Source organism: Ischnura elegans, chromosome 1, assembly GCF_921293095.1.
Source record: "Ischnura elegans chromosome 1, ioIscEleg1.1, whole genome shotgun sequence".
NCBI lineage: Eukaryota > Metazoa > Arthropoda > Insecta > Odonata > Coenagrionidae > Ischnura > Ischnura elegans.
Window position 1 is genome coordinate 42,403,027 of NC_060246.1, and position 23,603 is coordinate 42,426,629.

Sequence of the window (23,603 nt, forward strand, 5' to 3'; positions counted from 1 at the left end):
AATAACCATGAAAAGCAATGAATTAAATTAAGTATATTTCTTCTTGCAAAAGAAAAAATAAATTAAATGTGGACTAATATCAAACTCTTTCTTTTTGTTTTCATCATGTATTTATGTATTTTACAATCAAATATCATCAATTGTTTAGAAGTTAAGTTTCTGCTAACGAAAACATAACAATACACTCACGACATAAACAATTGCGCAAAAAACTTTCTTAAAAGTGGCTGTTTATGGTAAACATGGTTAACCGGGACAGGGAAAACGCGCCTTCAGCGTTCTACATAATGCAAAGTGTGGCGAAGACGATTAAGGCCGGTGTCGAGAGAGAGAGATGTCCCCGACGAGATGGCGGTCTCTCCTCTAATGCGCTTTGAGATTGGGCGAATGAAAGACGACAGCGGGAACGAGAATAGCAGGAACGGAAGGCATCATCGTTTCGGGATCGAGATTTACGGAACCAAATTCCTCGGGCTAGATACGAGGGGAGGAGAGATACATTTTCCAGGGACGCACTGCGATAGCAATCCTACTCATCGTGTGCGAGACTAAAAATGTTTCTGATGATAGATAAGAGGCAAATGGATCACCTTCATGATAGGGTGAGCATTCGTTCATTGATTCCGAAGCGTGATAAATGAAGCCCATTCTTATCCACTCCTGTTCTCAAAGGAAAATGATAATGCGAGTCCCCATGCCAATGTCATACTGGGTAGTCAGTTAACATGATAGCTGGTGAAGGAGGAGTGAAGCTAACCAAGAAGCATACATAGGTAAGACGAGGGTTTCCATAAGACGGGGATTCCCGGGGTTTCCCGGAGAATGAAGCTGCAGTTGCAGTGGGTCAATCGTGATCGCTAATAATATCTTTTAACAAAATAAAGGAAGTGGGTTGGGTTATTAGACCTTTATATAGTCCTAGTATCCCTAATTCCAGTAGATTCGGTGAAAGCCTACCAAACAATATAATATAATATAATAACAATAAATACTTGGCTTCAGAAAACACTGGTGATGATACTGGAAACCGATTGGAGAGCCCCTCTATCCATGTCTTACACTTTTACAAATATAATCTTCCTGATTATTCTCGCAGCGAAGCTTGGAAACAGTAGGTACGCCTGAAATAAGATTTGATGCTTTCCCAGCGAATAATGTAGGTACTCCTACTCCGCCAAAACAAAGCAAGCAACTGGATGAGTTAAGTTAAGAATACCCTGCTTCTCAATTTCCGACCATAAAACGCATTCCTTACACTTGCATTATTTAGCCCAGATATACCTGCACCACGATTGGTACCTTGAACGCTCTCACAAAAAGTTGGCACTTGGGCGACTACGATAGCTTCCACAGGGTCCACGGCAATGGAGGACGCCTCGTAGCCTCCATCTCCGCTTGTGGCGGATAGTACTACAGAGTATTGTTCTCTCTGGTAGTACCCGAAGTGAATGTGATTAATCAAAATTGTTATTGTTTCTCATACTAACCGATATAACACGTTCGAATAGTTTAATTGCACTCTTCCATAAACTTCAAGTTTTGAACTCCGGTTTTTCTGGACTAATATTCCTTCCTGACAGGAATGTGCGAGTACTCAAAAATTCGAGTCGTGTAGTTTCAGTTACAGAGCTGTCGAGGACAGTTGGTCCAGCAATATGCCGACAGGAGGCGCTATCATGAAACCTATGTAATTATATCGTTTTTAAAGTCGATAAGTCATTCTAATGCCTTGGTCTGGGAGTTTCAGATTGCTTTATACACCATAGTTGTCAACGTGGGCGCCGAATACCATTTCGTCAACCGCGGCGGCCGATCATCTTCCGACCCTCCGCGGAGGTGTATTCGGAGTAATCGAAGTGGACCACAGCATCTCTCAAACATTCTTATGCGATACTTTTGTACCCGACCCAACTTTCTTTACTCAAACATTGAGATAATACGTAAAATGTTGTTAAGATTACTGAATGAAAGAAATATATGTAACTTAGAGGTTTTACGGACAATGGGCAATTTTCCCGGTGTTTTACGACACGAGTGGTGCCATTTTTTAGCTTTTTTATTACTTCGTATGTCCGATGTTGATTTTTTGTTTATTCTTTTGCTGCGTTTTTTTCTTTCTTGAACTTCTTCCTTTGAATATGCCTTCACTGAGGGATCTTCCTTGCAATTTGGATGCATACATCTACATATTAATAAATTGACGCCATATTACTACAGGTTAATTCATTTCTACTGTGCCTATGAAAGTATTTAGGCACATCAATTTTTATTCATCCCCTACTTCTGGCAATAGCCATCGACGTTCCTCATTATCTTTTCCATTTTGCATAAAGCTAAGCATTCAGAATAGAAAATTCACGAGGAAATTGGAAAAAGGAGAATATATTGGAGCATGCATTGTTGCGTGGCCTGGTCAAGAAATGACCATTCTCGACTCGACTCGATACTCGCGATTAGTTTTCAATTGGACTCGAGATCAAAAAGTGCTACTCGCACATCTTCGTACTTCCTGTGGCTTCTAACAACCAAAGAGTCCTCAACTGTGTTAATATTTCAACAAATATTACTCCGCAAATACTCAGTTACCGGAGCGTTTCACCAACGCGTAGCAAAATATTTATAAGTTTCTGCGAACGACCTCCGTTCTTCATACTTCCATAAAGGATTAATAATATGAATGAAAATTTATTTTAAAATATTTGGATGAAAATTATGTGTAATTTTTTGTACATCAATTACTAATATCTTTACTTGTTTTCTTTTGATTATTTAAGAAAAGAATGTTGAAATAATTTTCTCCAACGAATTGAAAACCTTCTCATCATGATAAAAATGTTGTTTGACGTGATTTTAGCATAATATTTGTTAAAATTGTTCAACATTGACGCCGGGGCACTGCCGTGAATGCCGTGAGCAATTACAAAGGACCAACTTCCTTCTCCCCAACTTGTGCCGGGGTAATTTTTTACAAAAGATGTTGTCATTCCCCACGCATAAGACGAAACCGACCTGACGTGAACGTCCAATTTCGAGTTCTCACGCTCGGGTATCATAGAGATCAAATGACCATGAGAACAGACTTTGGATTCCTTCCCGCCTAATGCGTCTAAAATTCTTTGGCGCCCGGGTAGTGTTTCCGTATTAGATTACCAAGACTATCGAGTTACTTTTCAACGGCAGTTCTCGAATAAAATGAAATAATATCTCTTCGCCCCGGGGGATACACTTGTATTCCTGTTCCCACGTATATCGCGTTACTTTTTCCTCGCAGTTTCAGATAAAAATGACTCAAGATTCATGCCAACGGAAAGACTTACAGAAGAGCCCGGATCTTCCCGCAGAAGCTTGATATAAGTATCCACTTTAGGCTCATTTTAATATTTTTAACTGTCAGCTGCGAGGAAAAGAAATCCATATATTATTCAAACTATGCAACGAAATATTTGGACTAACAGGGTTCAGCTTTGAAAATTTATGAATTTGATAAATTATATCATTATGAATTAATATTTCTGTTGAAAGACCTTGGAAGAGCGCAGTGGATTACATTAGATATAACGGTCAACTGGGGGATTAAAAAAAAACAGAAATATTTATTGATATATGGAAACATCAAATTAAAAACAGATCAAATGTTGAAATAATAATATATCCGCGCCCATTATTGCCATACTACTTACTTGAAATACTGATAGAAACTAAATATTTATTTTATTTTAAATGAACTACCCTAGTTCATTGCATAAATTGCTAACTCAAATCGAAGCATTCGCATTAAAGTAATCGCAAAATTCTCCGAGTGGCAGTAATTTTGAGAGCAAAGGTGAATTCTTTGCTTGTTGTTTGATAATACTATAACACATTGTTTTAGAATTAATTTTTGTCTACATTTTGTTCATTATATGTTAACTGCTTCATTTGCATTATTAGTTCATTGTATTAGGGTAGTTTCCTTCATCAAAGAAACGAAAGGCATCGATTGCGATTCGTTACCCACCATTAGTGTATTCATAATATATAAATTATTTGGTTTGAGAAATCCCAGTTTAGACGAATGTTAATGATCAATTTTAACCTCATTTGAAAAAGGAACGGCGCCCATGCGATGCCACTCCATGTCCGTCAAAGAGACCTAAATGCTATACGAGTAGTCAGGAGTTTTACATCGTCTGAGATTACCAATGTATGCATGAGGCACAGAGCTCAGGGAAACATTTCTTAATAATCACCTATTAAAATTGCCTATGGTCGAAAAGTTTCCTTAGTTTGATAGGGTATTAATAATCCATATTTAACCTGCTAGCAGCCTGCATCGTAGCGGCGCTCATAGCCTTGTACCAAGATGGCCTCATACGGCGGCAGCTGGAACAAGAATGACGTTACACGTACTTTTCCCAGCATTCATACTTAGCCGTCGCGTTTTCGCGCGCTTGAAAGTTTTCACTTTTCATTTAATCGCGAAAAATAGATATCGTCATTTAAAAATCTAAAAGCGTGTAATACGTACTCCAGGAGTAATAATCGTTCGATTCAGGCAATAAAAAAATAGGAGACCAACCTATTGTCCTTATGCTGATTTTGGACAGAATTAAATAAATAAATAAATAAATTTTCGCACAAAGCAATCATAAAAACAACGGTGGCTTTCGAAGACACTTAATTCATTATTTTTCTACTCAAGCAGAAATAAATGTCTCAATGTATTTATTAGCAGTTTTTCTTAATTTTATTAATTTATAGCACACTAAAAAATATGCCCTTTTTGGTTACGAGGAGTAATTAATTCTTAATATTGGTGATGGGTTTCGTGAACTGGCCATGATAAAAATAAATCGTGTATAGTGCCCTACACCACAATGCCTCCTACGCTGCAATCTCAATTGAGATTCAAATTGCTCATCGCATGCCTATAATTCTCGATCAACAATTCATTCTCTTCAAATCTCAATTCACCAAATTTACCTGATTTCTATCCCTCTTCCCACAGCAGTAGCTCCTTGTATCCTAATATATGTATATATTCTATATAGATGGAGCTGAACTAAGCACCATCTTGTCCTAACTCTATCATGATACTTGCGTTTATTTATTTTTAATCTTTATATCACTGAATTATCCTATTTTAAACAGCTTTGTGCTGATACCAATTCTAATGTAAGCCAGGCATGCCAGAAATGCTCTCCACCAAAAGTTTTTAAGTTGTATGGATATTTCACAAGATTTACGTATACTTACAGTTAAATTTGTAAACCTATCAGGCCTTAGGACAGACAAATCCCGACAAAAAGCTCACCTTTGTATATCACAATTTTGCAATAAAAACAACGCTACTCGACTTTAAAGGCCTCAATGGTAGCACTTATCCCGGTTATTCTGGATGACGACAATTGATAAATTCATCACTAAAGTTATTCCATGAAGAAATTCGGTTACGAACTTTGTAACGGAAAACTTCAATTAAGCGAATAAGTAAGTGAAGAAAGAGAAAGGGACATTGAGCCCATAAAAGAAAAGTAGCATTTCAAGCAGTGCTCTCCTTCTTGTTTACACGTAAACAGGATCATGCGTGCTTACAGAAAAAGAGGAAACCTTACTCACTCAGTTCCGAGAGTTCAACTTTAAAACTTCCCCCGTAAACAGGCATGGAGGAAAGGACTTTAATGGAAGGGATGGATTGAGAAACCACTGACGAGTAAATACATCATTATTTCGCACACGTTTCACTTGCACAGGTAAGAGGAAAAACATTAATCAAGTCCGAGGAAGGAAAACGTTACATCATTTATTTGCGTGCGTATTTCACAGTTGAAACTCAAATGGGCGTGGTGATGGGCCCATAAAAATCTTTGCGCCGTAGACCGGATTTCCAGTTCCGTACCACCAGAAAATAACAAAAAATACCACATTCAATAGAAATTTAATGAAATTGATAGGTCTAAATTTAAAAATTAATATTCAATAAATTATTTGCAAATTTTCGATATTTATTTTCTATTGCTCTGTAACCTTGTAAACCCCTCAAAGATGAAGAATGTGCTTAATTTATTAAGTATTACACATAAATAAGACTTCAAATACGCAAACTAGAAGGTAGTAGGTTTTCAACTCCATTCAAATCTAAAACAAGCGGTGATTCTCATTGATTTCCAACTCGCAAAATCACCAAAAATCGTGCGACTATATTAATTTCTATTGAGTAAATCTGAATTTACGAAACAATGATGAGATTCAATAGATTAATTAATATTGCGGAGTTATCAATATTAAGTATATAGTTACCCACTCCGCTTCAATTTTCACATCCAATGCTTATTAAACGTATAGGCGGCTAGCTGATTTAAGCACGAAATAGGGGCCAATCTAGAGAATTCATTTTCAACACTCGTCGCTAGAAAATTAGATCTTGCCGACCACAATATTTTTAATAATGTAAATACGGAACACTTACACTTAGATGCCTACTGCGAAAAGGAGATAAAAATGTAACACAATCAAAAGGAGTAAAAAAATGTAAAACGGTCAAAAGGTAATAGCAACATTGTTCAAAGGCGATAAAATTGCTAACTTTTTCAAAAGAAACACCATCAATTCGGTCCGTGATGATTTGCAAAATTGTAAAGAACAAGCATAAGAAAAGGTCATCGCCTCCCAACATAGAGGAAGCTGGCCTTTGAATCGGATTGAGAAATTATACTAAACGCGCACTTTAAGTGAATAAAGACATAAATAGGTACACCGCTACATCTGATGCAATATTAAAGATACCATCATACAACGATGTTCCCCATCGCGTCCAGGAAACACAGACGCGCTGAATTACCACCATTCCTCAATCACTCTCGGAGCCCTCAATATTAATTCCGCCCCAATAGAATCCTCTCTCTAGATCGCACACCAAAAACACCACTTATTCATCAAGGGTTCAAGCAGGCGTTTAAAAAAAAATCACCCCACTCGATAACGGGAAAAGAAGAGACTGTCGAGGGAAAAACTTTGCGATCCCCTAGTTTTTTTATTATTTATTTATTTTATTCACTTTGGCGAGCTACCGCTGAAGGGATGGGGTCGAGTGGCGAGGTAAAACGTCCGAGGTGGAAAAAGAAATCGAGAGTCGAAGGAAAGTGAGCGTAAAGGGCGACGGCGTTTGTGTATCTCGCGGCGGGGACATTGCCTACTATCCTACCCTCCTCACGCCTCTCCGTACAAAAACATACCCACACGTGTACATGCACCGCACAAACTCCGCTCCTGCAACCACCCCCGAAAAGCCGAATGCAACCCCGCCATAACCACCCAGCCATCCACATGGGCAGAGCAACCAACCAGCCAACCCCCTTGCTCGCTCTCTCCACCATCAAGGTGGGTATATTGCAGAAAGGGCTTCTCTCGCGCGCCCCTGACTCGGGCGCGTAGTAGTAGTGTGCAGAAGAGGAAGAGGGGAGTTGAAGAGGAGAGGGCGCGAGAGCCTCTCCTCCGGCCTTTTCGGAGGGAGGAGTGCAGAGATCGATACAAGCGGCTCTGTGCCCGGCTTCCTCTGCTACTACTCCATCCAGCGCCAACTCTCCTCTCTCTCTCTCCACACAAAAATCCCTCCCTTCCTCTCTTCCCTTCTCTCCTCCTCCGGCCTTACACCACGCCCCCTCTCCCAACAACCGAAAAGCCTTCATAACCCGCCTTTCCCTTCACCAACTCTCTCCTTTCCCACCAAGTTTCCCCAACTATTTTATGCACACTACAGCGGTTCTCCTACTCCATTCTCCATTCTTTCTTCCCTTATTTCTCTCTCTCTCTCCCGTCAGCCCCACTCCCTCCCGTTTTCTTCCAATCCGGAGCACTTTCCAAAATGTCCTCCACTGAGTGAGGTGGACCTTTTGCCGGCGTTTGACTTAAAAAAAATAAACAACAACACCGGCCGAGATTGCGCACCAATATTTTGAGGAGCGTTATTCGGTTGAGAACATATATTCCGCTATGCCGCTGGAAGAATTCAGAAGGAAATGTATAAAGGCCTGGTTACACGATACATTAACACGTACGGGTCTAAATGTATGTACGCGAGAATGAAGGCCCAAATGCACCGTGTAACCACCTAACCTGTGCGAATGCATGCAGAGAAAATAGAACCTGTTCTAATTTGGTTCATGAATTCGTACATGTTCCGTTCCGATCCACCAAAATCATTCACACAAACGTACATTAACTTGTACGTGTTAATGTAGCGTGTAACCAGGCATTCAGATTATGTGCTTCAGGGATTGAATTGGCTGAATACAGAAAGTTTCTAAGCCAACAGAACTTATAAGAATCGATATCTCGGTGAATATGAAATTAAGACCCTTCTCTTCTGAAATATCAGCCACCTATCGGCAATATATACCGTTTCCGCTAATCAATCTTCGACCATACTACTGTATAAGTTGAAATCGAAGTCTGTGAACAATAAAGCCTTTGGGACCCACCAATTTTGGCGCCCTAATGATTAACCCTATGTATTTCCATGCCAAACAAACCCATTAAATGAGATCCACAAATATTTTATGAGTAGGCAAATAAGAATCCCACAAAACAAACAATCACGATACGAGGTACAAGGATGCCATCAATCTTGAAATAATCATCATACTTAAAATACGAATGAAAAAATCATCCAATAATTTCCATGAAATGATACAAAATATCACTTAAAGAGACCAAAGAGCGTTCCAAACAGCATTTAGCCCGTTTTGCAGTCTTTCATGTCTATATTCCTAATCAAATCGACCGGAGGAATAAAAAGGCTTATTAAACATAACACCAGAATGTGAAACGTACAGTTTTACGAAGTGGTGTATCTAACCTCGATTAATCAAAATTTGATAGCTATAACTCTCAAGGATCTTCAATGGAAAAGGGATGAAAATAAATTCCGCGCGCAATTAGGAAATCATCATCAAAGCCATGAGTTAGGTATTGCAAATGTAAGCATAATGACACTCCATATTCTTGGTTCGTAATCTATCCTCAAATCCCAGTCCTGAGCTGGACATTTGCCAGTAATTTCTTTCAATCAAGTAAATATCAAGAAAAATATATGTTAATTCTATCGAAAAGTTTGATTGGATGACATAAAGATTGGAAAGTAATTTCATTTTTAATTCACCGATTAGAGTAACATAGTGTGGATGCCTGGAATATCAGGAAAGTTGGAAGTGGATAAACAGATATTTCGGTGGTAATACTAAAATACTGGGTAAACTGTACTATTGAAGCCGATATTATGATATTCCCCAATACGAAACAACAGTCGAGAAAAACCGTAGAACGCCTCTTTCGAATTTACGAAATTTCTCTTTTAGTAAATCAAGAATTTCCAGCTGAAGCTCTGACCTTTTGACTCACAAAGTAGAAAAGGCGTTCCAACTTCGTATTTTATCCCTTCCGTCTCTTTGAAGTCTTCCTTGTACCAACCTATACAATAAATCCACTGCATTAAATCCCATTTTACAACTAATTTAACAACATTTACTCCGTCTACTTCCCAGCAATGACGGCTTTCACATCGTTTTCCTCAAAAGGTACTGAATCAATCCACCTTCCAAGCCGGCGATCCAACTCCAGCGAATTCTCCCACGCCTCAATGCTAATCTCCCGTGCAAATATACGCTCTTGTCTATCGCTTCATTCCAGGCATGAATTCAATTTCTTTACCCTTCCCGAATCGTATAATGCTGGATCCGCCTCCACCTCCCTTTCACCTTTAACATTAACTCATGTCACCCAAAGAAATATTTACAGTTCGTCGAGCCGACTCGAAAGCTGTCTTCGGGCAACTCCCTCGACTTTTGAGATCCCCCACGACCCAGCAATGAGCTGTACAATCCCGTTCCCATCATTTATTCACCGACCAACTCCACCCGACTACCCATAATATATATTCCCGTCGTCTCGGCAGTTCGCACGTCCCCGCCATGATTCAAGCAGCGTGCATACGACGCGCCGCGTGTTCCGCTGCGGAAGAGCCTGCGTCAGCACGAGCCGAGTTCAAACAACGAGCGGGTGGCGTGTTTGAGAACGCGCACGATTCATAAGCCCTCGGTATACCGTGTAGAAGAGGTGGGAAGCGAATAGTCTTCAATACCTCGCCCATAATTCGACTTCAATCCCAGCGCGCAATAGCAAATTATCACCAGCTCCCTCGTCTATCCCGCCTCATAAAGCTTTACCCACTCTAACAGCGCACGCAACAATACTGAAATCCGTCCTATCGCAGTTCGGTTGCCATTTCTGCTTGACTTAACTAACTTAAAATTTGACTTAAATGCCTGAAGCCATCACAAAAAAATTAAAATCTTCGTGACAAAATTGTACAATGAATCAGGAATTTTAGTCAAGGCACGTAGAGAAATGAGTAGTAATAGTAATGAAAATATTTCACCTTTTTGATCGTGTATTCAACTAATCCCGATGCTTCCAGATTCAAAAATGAAGTACTATTAGTGGTTCAAACTTCTGGGTCATGGTATGCCCCATGCATTTCTCCTACTATAATTTTAGAGGATTGTTAGGTCCCATTATTCGCTTATTCGCCTGATAAACACTATCGTATCTCGTAGACATTAATAAAATTTTCTCTCACAATCTGCAGCACGCTAGTGATAAAGTCAAGGAAAGGAAGAAAAGACATATCTTATTGGTTATAACAAAGGGAAATATTGAAATAAACATTACACGCCCCATGCGTGCTGATGGAAATTTAAAATTATATTTATAAGCCGAAAAAGACCACAACAAGGAAGAATAAAAAACAATACAACTTCCCATATCTTAAAGTTTAAGATGAATAAAAATGATGATTCTACCTATAGGTATTATCATATACATATAAGTGTAGGTATATCACAGTAGTATCCACGAAAAGTGAGTTAACTGGCCACAACACATACGATCAATAGAGATTCAGGCAATAAGGTACAATATCACGAAACTAGTAAAATGTAAACAAAATTAATTTTGATTCAGAATAGCAGGCTTATGAATTTTGAAACGGCTATATTATATCTACTAATACTAGCAATATTTTCAATGACAAATTAAAGGGAATGGCCACATACCTCCCTCCTCTAAAATATATTAGAAAACATTTAATGCTCCCCTCATACTTTGATTTAATACGACGTAATTTTGATGCCCTTTAAAGAAACGTGTGTTTTGCTCCTAGATAAGTGTTGTAATTTGTATGAAAAATAGGAAGTAAAGCGGATTTTGGCTTGAAGGACACAAATAATTCCCCTTACATAGAAAAATGTGTTATTAAACACTTCAAGCTCTTCTACCAGCGGTTTAGAAAAAAGCTTCACGAATATGTGTTAATGGCAGAGCAAATAAAATATGCATTAGAATGAGTATGAAACATGATAGAATTTTCACAAAGCTACAGGTTGGACGTTTTTAAGTAGGTACTAATTGTAAGTAATTGTGACTCAACTCCGGAATTTATCGATAAATTCTACTAACCAGCGAGTCAAAAGCAAAACAAGATAAATTGGTATGGACAGCATACAAAAGGCAAAAAAATAATTATGCTTAATGGAAAGAATTTAATGTATCGACGTGATATTCAAAAGGTACCTTAAAAGGTGATGTAAAGATAACTCACTTGAATAGGTTCGCTCATTAAAAACCCGCAACACATTACGTGAGGTAAAGGTATGTCCTTAGTTTTCTGAACAAGAGCAGTCTACAATACTATTTTGACTACCCTAAATTCAATATGAATAAATTCAGATATATTGTAGATGTAAACAATAGCAAACATGCTATCAATCACTCGTAATGCGGCTATACGTAATGCAACTAGAGACGATTACCTAAAAATAAAGCAGTGATAATTTTTCAAAGATCACGGGCCATTTTTGCTTTTTGTCATCCATCAAAAACTTGAAACCTGACAACGTCACATTTACACGTATACTTAAATCACATTTTTTTTAAATGTCCGCACTTACCAAAATATGCTTCAAACATGCCCAAAACCAGAAATATCTCTAAATTTGTCGAAAACCAATTCACATTCGGTGTAGATATCCGAATGATAGAAATTCAGAGAATTCGAGACGATAATCTGGAATAAATTATGCTTCCGATTCAAGATAGCTTTTACGGATGAGTATGAGATGTGCTTGACACCTTAGCACAGAGGAAAAACGATACGTAGACCCTATGTTACTGTCGTGTAACTTATCCGATTACTTCAGCGGCGATATGGGCTCGAAAAAAATCTAATTAGAGAAGCACGACACCAATTCTAGAGACGAGGGAATTCAAATAAAGAAGGCGAACAGGTGCACTAGAAACCTAGAATGACATGCGACGTGAATGAAGAGTCAATGGTTTGAACACATTTAAATATTACTTATGCGAAAACATAACATGACACGACTTATTATACACAAGGGGATTTCTGAAAGCAAAAATTCGTTAGAAATCTGAAACGTTAAAAATCAATAGGGGAAAATCTTACATCATTGAATATCGGCACTAAGAACACAAAACCGTATGTTTTAAATTTGAAATTCGACTCAGAATGTTATACTGCATATATATAAAACACGGGAAAATATTTCTTATATAACAGTTTACTTTAAGATATTCTTTAGCACGTTTTAAATTTTGTATGCAAAAATGGATACAACATCGGTTGAAAGAAAATGCGGAAAGTTGACGTTAATTTTTAAGAGCAGACTTAAGTCTTTTATTTATCTTCATACAGCTGTTACGTTCTCCGGCCAATTAGGGTGTTTTATAATGTAAATAACAGGGGCAGTGTCAGAAATCAAAATAGCCCACATAAATAACTAATGATCCAGCTTCGTGACAAGTCACAACCCAACTCGACCGTCCTCGCAGAGATTCGTCGGAGAGCACACGGAATAACTCAAGATAACTTATGTCAAAGATTTCGAAAACTGAAACCCCTTTCCTACGGGCCGGTTAACTTCCGAGGGCGGAGAGAGCAGCTGCAGTTCGTGTGGGAGGCTAAAAATCATTGGGCTCGAACGAAGCGAGCCACGCTCTAAAATGGGTGCACGCACCTCACATCATACCACCAGGCCACCAGTGTGTCTGGGGCAGGATGCGGGATTAGGGAATGCCTCACGAAAGCCTCGATTCAAGCCAATTCAAGTAAAATTTCTCGAGCATAATAAATTCTCCAAAAATATTACATAATTAAATGAAACGTTCGCATCTCCTTGAGGCTCGCCCATGAGGGCAATAGCGCCCCTAAGAACAATAATATTTCCATTGAATACCACAAAACTGGCGAACATCTCGTCTAAAAACTAGCGACTGGAAAAAAAAATAATTATAAGATAACATAGCTATATCTCTTATGAAAATAATTGTAAACTATCAGGAAAAAAAATTAAGTTACTTTAAATAGAAGATTTATTGTAGAGCTTCCTTTCCATAAAATGATAGGGAAGAACTATATCTTGACGGCGGCAAATAATATCAGGGGTTTGAGCCGGAAACAAGGCTTATATTTGTTCAAGGCATACGGTGCATGAAGCTTAATAGTTTGATGATGAGAGTTCATTAGGATACATTTAGCCTTTAAATAGAGTGCTATTTTTAGCCACACCCATTTCCAGCTACAATTTACCACAAAAAATCGCCCAGGCTGAAAATTTTCAACCACTCTGGGTCCAGGAGCTTTCAAGCGCGAATTGAGTTCCCAGCAATATTTTTCTAGGCCATCATTCGGTCGCCTCACGCACTGACCTTGATCTTTCGTCTCAAATCGCTTGGACGATCACGGGAAGCTCGCCTATCTGTATAACAACGATCTTCACCAGCTAATTGATCCAAGTACGATATGTACAGACAGAAAGATACGGCCTCCCTCACCCTTAAAATCCGAAAATAAACCGAGGGACTTTTCCAATGGTGTTTCCCAAATACCCATACGAGATAATTGATTCAAGCACGCGGAGCCATGTAAAACACAAGGCACCCTCATACAATGGCGCAGCGAGGGGGGGGGTTTTGGGGATAACCCCCCCCCCCCCCACAGCTCACAGAAATTTTTAAGTTAAATCTATTTTACTTAATTGCATTAATATTGCTTATAGAATAGTGTGAGGATTAATAAAATATCCCTCAGAAGACCGTAAAAATCACCATTTTGAATCAGTTATCTAAATTTTATTCCGACGGAAGGTCTCAGCACCTCCCGCTTACCCTGGCGGGTATGCAATACCCCAAGCACCCCAGTATTAGTTGCGCCTGTAACTCCCCCTAGCCTTAATTCCTAGCTGCGACCCTGCCCTCATACGACCCCTCATTTTCAAGTCCCAGAATAAACCTGAAGGCTTCTCAAATGGTGTGGCCCAAACATATGCACCAGCTAATTGCTCCAAGTTCGCTGAGTAAATAGTGAAAGACACACCCTCATCCTGAAGACCGCGAATGAACTTCAGGGCTTTTGAAATGCTGTCTTCCGAATACAAATATTCACAACCTGAGAGCACGCTCACGGGTCAACACGTATGCGCAACATACTCCCCCAAAGTCCTCGCGTGACAATCAGAGAGCGTCGGCTGGGAAAAACCAGGAAGAAAGGAGAAGAGAGAAAGAAGGAAGTGAGGAGATAGAGAAAGAAGGAAGTGAGGAGATTGAAGAAGGGGGAAGAGGAAAGAGGAAACGCCGCATTTGGCGGCGGCGGCACGCGCGCTGCTACCACCGCCACCCACGCAAGCCAACGATGGAAAGGGAGAGTGAAATTTCTGAGGGAATAATCCATCGAAATGGCATTTTTTCTCCGGAAGAAAATTATTTTCGCTGCCCTTCCTATATAAAACCACTCACAAAAGACGATTCCTGGAATCGTTTCGCCTTTTGTCGTCGAAACCGCATTGAATGCAGAGGTATGCTATGATTCTGGTGGAGAGAGGCACGACAATAAGAACACACGGACCGTGAATGGAAAAAAAGGAAGCACAACCTGCCTCCGGTATTTCTGTACTGCCGCTCCATTAAGCGAGGAATGCATTAAAAAACTACGATTTTAAGAACAAATGCCAGGGACAAGTACCGAGGTGCATTCTTAATCTCCCACCGCGACGAACTCTTTGTTTTTTTCAGAATTGCGGAGTTCGCCTCCGGAAACGAGGTGATGTGTAAGATTTTTTGCAGAAGATACATATTTTTTAATTATCCGTTCTGAAATCAATAAAGTTCATTCGCCCATATTTTATAAAATAATGGTATGAGAGGAAAACAGTACTTCTAACTGGTTATTTCATAGTGCAAAAGTTAGAATACAAGAGCATAATTAGCATGGCGTATCTGAATTTTTTTCCAGTAAGAGGGGGAGAGCCAAGCTTGGAATTGTGTATCACTAAGAGTTGGATTAAGTAAGTAGGTTGCTTGGGGAGTAGTGTTAAATCTCCGTCAATAATTTCAGATGTGAATTATTCGGTGGAGAGGAAGCATTGACGAAGTCAAAAACAAACGCAATCGATGGCAAAAGGATAATTGTTCGGGATGACATGTAATAGAAAATTATAATTTTACTAAAAATTTGTTTAATTATACACATTTTATTGCGATTATAAACCAGGATATTATTCTGATGGGGAGGTAACCACTTCTGGCTATCACTTGCGAGAGTCAGACCTGGCATGCACATTCAAAATCAGAATATTAATTCACCCATTATAATTCTTAGGCGCATCATGTTAGTACGTGTAATGGATGTTCAGATAGAGGAAATAGAAGAAGCATGTTTCGTTGGTTCGACCATGTGTAGAGAATGGTTGAAAGTCCAATAAGGAATCATTCAAAAGAAAGGAATGCAGGCTTGTCAGCGTAAGGAAGGCCGAGGAAGTCACTGTCATTTTTGATAACTGTTTTATAACGGAGACATCAGTCATTTTCAGAATACGAAAGCATGCGCAACACAACATGGACGCAAAATATGCAAGAATATATAGGAAACTTAGAGGAAAAGTCGGAATACAGAGCAAATCTTTCAAGCATAACAGAAGCAGAACGTCATCAATTCAGAAGCTCCTTTAACTCTGCCAAATATATTCAATTTTCAAAAATTTCAACACAGTTCATTTTTTGCCATTCGTTCAATAGAAAAGACAGCATGGTTTCATCAAGAAGGATAAAAAGTCCACAAGAAGATGAATGGCAAAACCAACACCTTTTTCCGCAAGCCACCCTGGGCGACACTTGTTTACATCTCATTTTAATACGAAGTGTCAGATGGATTTGAGGGCACATCCAAGGCATCATAATCATTGCATTCATTGCATTTAAAGCCTCAGGGCATGTAAGCAGAACACGTTCCTATTCAAATGCAGGTGAAGGCATCCATACCCGTTTATATCTCACAATCAGTAATCGTAGTTCATCAATAATGGAATCATAGGGATACAATTTGTCGCAATGTCGCACTGTCTCTCCAGTGTATCCTGTTTCACATTTCACTTTCATTCCGTATCATCCTCATACAAAATCGCTTTACTAGCATCAAAGAATGACATTAACTATGAATATTTTCAAATAATTAGAACTTATAAGTGTTATAGGCACTGCGTAAAATATGGGATTAAAGCCATGACGTGTAACTAATGTCGCGGTAATATTGAGAAATCGAAAAATTATTTTCTCTAAATGTTATACCTCTGGCAGCAAAACCCAACAAGAAGCTAAAAACAAATTTCCGCAAATAGCTAACATTTAATAAGTAATCAGTAGGTTATAATTTCTTCGAGCTTTACTGGAAAATAATTCAGACAAACAATTAAAGCTATCATTCACACTATTTTAATAAAAATAAATTTAATGCTTTCTCTGGCAAATTCCAACTATGATACAAATAAATGCAAATAAAACTTTCTGCATGTATTCTTTGTGGTATAAAAATTATTAAGATGCAGAAACTTTCTTTAGATATCATTAACTAAGACATAACTACAGTAAATTGGCTCTTTTATACATTAATATCTAAATTACGCTGCATCCTGAAAAGGTAAGGTAATATGAAATTTTATCCCCTTTCGGTGTTTTCATAGTAAGTAGTGAAAAGTTTGATATTAGCAATTGATTAATTACTTCATGATAAAAAGAAGCTTCATAAAAGTGCTTATGCTTCGCATATTTCTCCAATAGCATTTGTACTCTCCAGCTCAATACAAGATATAAGACTTGTATTCTCACAGTCCACCGTTACTTACAGTTTGTTAAAAGATGCTCTTGATCCCTTAGTATCAGGTCGCATAGTGAAAAAAAACCTACAGGCTTTTAATAATCAGCAACAACAAAACGATGATGATCAATATTCTAATGCGTGCTCCATTCAACATCTCAGTACGATGAAAGGAAAGGTTTTGGGGCTACCAGCATTACACACACTGTGATAGTAATTATGTGAGTACACAATAAGAGCGCAGACCGTGGGAATTTCATTGGCGCCATCTTCCCCGAGCGTAACCTCTTCCGAATTTATGGCAGTATCGATCCAGGGACACAAACCATCAAAAGCCCATTTCCGTCCTCGAAAGGGATAAACTCCCATTTGGCCACTTGACATCGGCCGCGTGCACATCTGAGATAACACAAGGGAAGATGAAGAAGAGTGTTCAAACGATCTGGGATGAGAGCGTACGAAATGAGATGCGGGCATCATACGGTGAGGCAAGGGCATAGACGTAGCAGCGTAAAAATAGAAACATTTCGAATGGAAAACGATTAAAAAGGGTCGCAATCGCCGGAAACTCAAGATAAGATTCTTTCTCGCAAATCAAGGATCGTAAAACCTGTATGGCTTTTTGAACTTGTACAGGTTACAAGTGTCAATATCCTCTAGCTACCATTATCGAACGGGAGAAACCATCACAGAACTTATTATATACATGTATTAACCGTAATGTATTCAAATCCTCGGAGAAAAGGGACGATTGAAATATTATGGCCATTATGATCACGTATTGTTTAAAAATTTTAGAGTGGCACAACCTTCATTAGAGCACGACTAAAATCGTCAAAGAGATAAAAGCGCAGCCCAATAAGACTACATCTCAAACAATGAATGCAACATTAAAACTAACCATTTTAGTTCAACGAAGTCGCAAAATTTGCTACCCCTACCTGTTGTCTATTATATAACACTAAATGCCCAAATTTTTACCTCCAATAACTATTAAAAAAACCGTGCCAACACAGCACTTAATATGCTGTTCAACTACGTCCTAATTAATTAAAAATTAAGAAGTTAAGAAATGAAAGGCTGAATTTAACAAATAACTGTCTAATTTACTTACTTAAATAATACAATACCTTAGCGTTTCTCCTTACCATATTCCTACAACAGTATTTATGCTCTCCAATCCAATATCAGATGGAGGGCTTGCATTGCTAGCTCCAAAGTCTCTCATTCATCAGATTATCACAGCATTTAAATATTTTTGATATGGAGCTATGACTTGATATTCATTAATGGACTTGATGACGCCGGGAATTTTTTCAACAAAAAAATTACACAACATTGAATTTTCAGAATAAGAACATTCCTGCGCCACATTTGAAATATAAAAAAAACAGGAAAAATTATTAGAAAAATCGACATTGAAGATGAAAACACAAGATGAAAATTTACGAAAGCTGATAAAGAGAAAGCAAATCAAAAATCAAAATATACCTAGCCACTGCTAATATTGCCGCAAGTATTTCGATTCATTACGAAAATACTGGTCTACACCCATCCCATTTGTTCATTATATTCTACCTAATAGCTTTAACCAGGCGTAATAAGTAGACAAATGCAATTAAGAAGTGAAAATTAATGCAAAAAATGAGCTGCACTATGACGTACCTACTACCCAATGAACGTGTAAATTGAATATTTAAGGAGAACCACGATTTATTAATAGTATAGGTAAATTGTTATAGGCCCCTACTCCTACGTTCACCTCGTCTGTCATCGTCCGCGGTTATTAATTGTTCAATACGAAAGGATTAGGGATTATGCTCTTCTTTTAACGGCACTACCACATTCGAGGAGATTGCAAGGCATAAGGTGAGTTCTAGCAACAAGTTGTCTCAACAATTTCCTTAGCATGGAACTCCATGTGGGTCAAAGCATGAGGGTAAAAGTAAAGCTTCTCATTGCTGTACTTACAGCGAGTATTTTCCTTCGACAGGAATATATCAAAATGCGTTAATTATATACACTAAGATTCCAGGCTAATTATCCCTTTAAAACTGGAATGAGAGCGTAATTCCATGGTACCAACATTCACGTGACATATTTCCGTTTACCGTTCCTTTGCGGTGAGAAATAATTCTTAAAATCAGAGTCAATTAAGTCTCCAGCGATAGAGCGTTAAGTAACACCTGCTGTTCAAATGATACCTGCAAATTGACTCTTGCAGATAAGTTTCTTGAGTCACTCGCGAGATAGCAGATGACAAAGCGTTTATTTTTAGACGAAGTAGGGAATTCCTTGACAGCGAAAAAAGCTATAAAAAAGAGAGCTCCTGGGTTGGAAAAAAACACACAAAGAAAACGATTGGAAATATTTTGGCGATGGTTATATTCCCTCTGCAGCCAAGGACAGCAAGTACGAACAAAATAATACAAAATAGTGCATAATAATAAAAAAGTTGCATATAAACGGCTTCATGATTAGAGGTGATCACGCAACTTCTACTTCCCTCCAGGCGCACCCGAATTGAGACAGTGCAAGTAATAAAATTCACGCGAACTTATTAATGCATCCCGTTGCACACCACTTTCCATAAATGATCGTCAATTTGATGCGATGCCAAGGCTCAGAAGTACATCCCTATTCCAGAATCGCCGCTAACTCCAGTATTGTTCCACACAACAGTTCTATGACAAAATTAAGTTAAAATTACTCTTAGAGCTTACATGCATGCCATGTAGAGGCTAAAAGGTTCCTTTATCAACGGAAAAATGGGGTATGGCATTACATTAAGAACGGATTAATATTAACCAGAAGTGCCAAATAACTGGTTAAGTTCTTGAACAGAATGCATGCTCATGAGAAAAATAAATTAATTTTCCCAATTACCAAACTCATTATTATAAACAGAACATTGAAATCAGAAATAAAGGACGAAAAATGCGTTGGCACCAAAACACCAATGGCATTCTTGGATCGGGACAACAGCATACAAGAAATAGACAACAAGACAACAAGAAATGATGAGAACGAGAGATTAAATGCCCAATCATTTGTCAATTGACACACAGATGAAAACAGGGCATTACGACATAAAGGAACCTCTATTCGGTAATATTTTCAAATAATAAAAACAAAAAAAAAGTTGTGGCACCAGCTCACGATACTACTCCTTTAGACCTTAAATTTAAAGGGCAAGCAAGCATCGCTTCGATTGGCATTGATAGTAAATTTTCTCTGTGAACGTCTACATTCTGTCGCAAGACTAGATCAGAGTTCACCGCTACGTCCACCAGCGGCAAATATTTGCATAATTTGATTCAAGCGTCTTACTTAGCACTTGAGTGCCACTCAATTGGCACCGATCGCCCCGATATATGTGAATGAGAGATTTAGCCGAGAAACCTTTCTAATGCCACAGATACGACCCTAACGACCTTATTACCATAAGCGTAGTTGCAGGGAAAATTTTGCCAAACCGAAATAACTCCATAAACAATATAAAGGCAGTACGCCTAGAAAGAGATAACTGTGGCGTTTTTATACGCTTAAGGCCTTCACAAAGTGCATCAACATTGCGCTTTATTAAAATTATTTCAATAAAGGCTGAGGAACAAAGTAAAAGCAGAAAAATATTATTATTCTTCTACAAACGAAAATAACAATACGATGCAGTAACTATTAAGTTCTCCACAAAGCCAAAAATGCGTTAGAAAACATTTCGCCGTTTAAGGTTAAAATAGCACACTCAAAAAAATAAAAGTCAATTGTCTTGTGTTACCCACGAAAGAATATTAGATCCAGCGGAGCAACAGACGGAAACTTCTTAAGGAATGTATCACTCGTGTGCCATTGATAAAATAAGTCATGTTTACTAAATAATGAATTAAACTAAGAACACCAAATATTTGACCAAAAAGCTTGAATTATCTCCACATTTTGACTTCCTCGCATGGATATCGATGGGAACTTTTCTTCTGCTCACACCCATTTTAAATATTGAGTCTACTATGGTAAATACACGGTGAAGTACAATTAAATACACGGGTAGCCATTCTACAAAAAGTGAGCCATTTCGATGTCGACATGCAAAACATTTTTCATCGCTCTCTTAAGAAAATTAATCCAATTGAGTCGTCAATTAATGATGCAGTAACTAGGCGCAATAACGGTGCATGACGCCATTGAAACAGAGAAAAAACCGGCGAAGACATTGATTACCCCTGTCACAGGGAAAATTTCCTAAATGATTACATGGTAGCGGTCATTCCATAAAAGTCACTAGGCATGAAAACAATACATATTGTGATATTGTTACACGCTGGTACAGAAGAGAGAGTCCACAAATACAAATTGCTAAACATTTTACATGTAATTCAACAATGAAACCATATAAATTGATTCAAATGCTACACTTTCTTATGAATAAAAAGAAAATATTGCTTGAAAAAAATGAAAACAATTCCGTATGTTCAGGAAAAATATTCTCAAAATATTATGAATTGGGGAAATGAATGTGTATGAATTTAGTCGTGCCAGGTTTTCAAAGGGAAATTCAGTATAATTACGCTTTGAAAACCTGGTACCAATATTTAGAAAAAAATCTTCCCCGGAATTGAACATTTTCATTCGTTGCCGATGATCTTTGTGAATGATGATAGGAAAAAATACAAATGTCAACGCCCAAGACGTCAGACGCTGCGCAATAGAATTCACCGGATGCACGTGCAACAACAATTTTCCACTGTCTCATCGCTCAATACCATGAATTGGAGCAAAGAACATAACTTCATAACAGACAACATCATAACGGAAACATGAGATCACTTCCTCACGAACAAATAGATTCGCAAAGTCAACTGCGTAAAACACTCCCAGAAATGGGTCTCGAGTCAAAACAAAAGCTAGCTAACAACTCTCTACGAACCACCTCTACCTAATGTCACAAATAACATAACTCTACACATAACCATACATTTGAATTAAAGAGATGCCTCAGCACCGGATGAATTATGTACTTCCGCAAGAGAGCATGTGCCGCCCTTGAGACTACTGCTCTAGTTGCAACCTTTACTTTCACTCGTACCGCACGGCGAATTGAACGGTACATACAGTTAATCCGCCGGCAAAGCGATACGGCTCGTAAAGGGATACCATGCGCTCCATTATCACAATCGTAAACGGAAAACAGCCAGCGAGAGCGGCTATAATTCGGAATCTTTTATTTTTAGCCTCCCTCACGTCAACTCCATATGACAACTAACATAAGATAGATTTGATAACATGTCTCACAAACGTAACACAAAAAAACTTATCACGAACAACCTCCCGAGAGGACCCACAACAAAAGAAGCGACTGACCTTGAAATCGGCGAGGAATAGTCGGGGGGGTTCCCACCAAAACAACAGTCGCGCACCGGATATTGGCACGATGCTCCTTGAGGGACGGATCAGTGAATGGCGCACCGATATCACAGGTCACTCTTCGTTAGGGTCCGTCTGAACCCTGGATCAACCACCTCGTGGGATCAAAAACGTGGAAACAACAGAACACTTCACACTGTCTGGAATGATGCGGAGTTGTGTTTGGGCACGCCTTCACCAACCCCTCCCCTCCTCTCTCATGTACTACGACCCCCCGGGAACACTCCACCTCTGTGCACAAGGCGGGGATTTCTCACACACGATACGATTTCTTCTTCATCGGCTCAGGGCTTTCCTCTTCGGGCAGGAGGTTCGGCGGCGGTCTCGCACCTTCGCACGTCACAGGACGGGTGGGAAGTGCGAGGGAACACAGCACAAGCTCCGAGCCCCTCGTCCCCCAACCCTCCCCTCTCTATCTCCCCCAAATCTCTCGCTGCCCCTCCGTACCCCTTAGCGTAGTCCCCCACACCCCTCCCTCAACTGCCCATGGTGCGCACCTCCACCTCCTCTCCTCCTACCCCTTACACACTATCATCCGCCATCCCCCCTCCCACACTCCACCTCCCCTTCTGCACTCCGATGTCCCATCCTCCTCTCAACGCTCCCCCTCCGCTCCCTCCCTTGGTGCCGCTCCGCCACATCGCTCTCGGGTGCCGTCATGCGGCCGCTGGCGGAGCCACAGGGCAGGCATCCGCGCGCGCAATGCTCGCACAACACACCCACCACTCCGGGAGCCGGCCCTGCCTTGCTCGGAGATGATACCGGCTTTACTAGGTGGTGGAGTCAAATTGAAAAAAAAAGGTGAGGGGAATTTTTTGAGGTGAGTAAGGGTTCAGGGAAAAAAGATGCAGAGAGACCTTCGATGGATGGCATGGTTAGGGGTTAGCAGCGGTTCCTTCAGCGATTGAGCAAGGAAAACACTGTGATCGCTGCTCTAACTTCTTGTGTTTGGGTATGTTCTGGAGATATTTGCGCTCCCAAG

General features: G+C 39.3%; 1 protein-coding gene across 1 annotated transcript in view; it reads right to left on the reverse strand.

The window, feature by feature from the left end:
• Nucleotides 1–22,983, reverse strand: part of LOC124159332 — a 457,426-nt gene extending 434,443 nt beyond the window's left edge. The window contains exon 1 of the mRNA XM_046535083.1: nucleotides 22,559–22,983. The gene's annotated coding sequence lies outside the window, so the exon portion shown is untranslated. The remainder of the gene's footprint in view (nucleotides 1–22,558) is intronic.
• Between the last annotated feature and the right edge of the window lie 620 nt (nucleotides 22,984–23,603).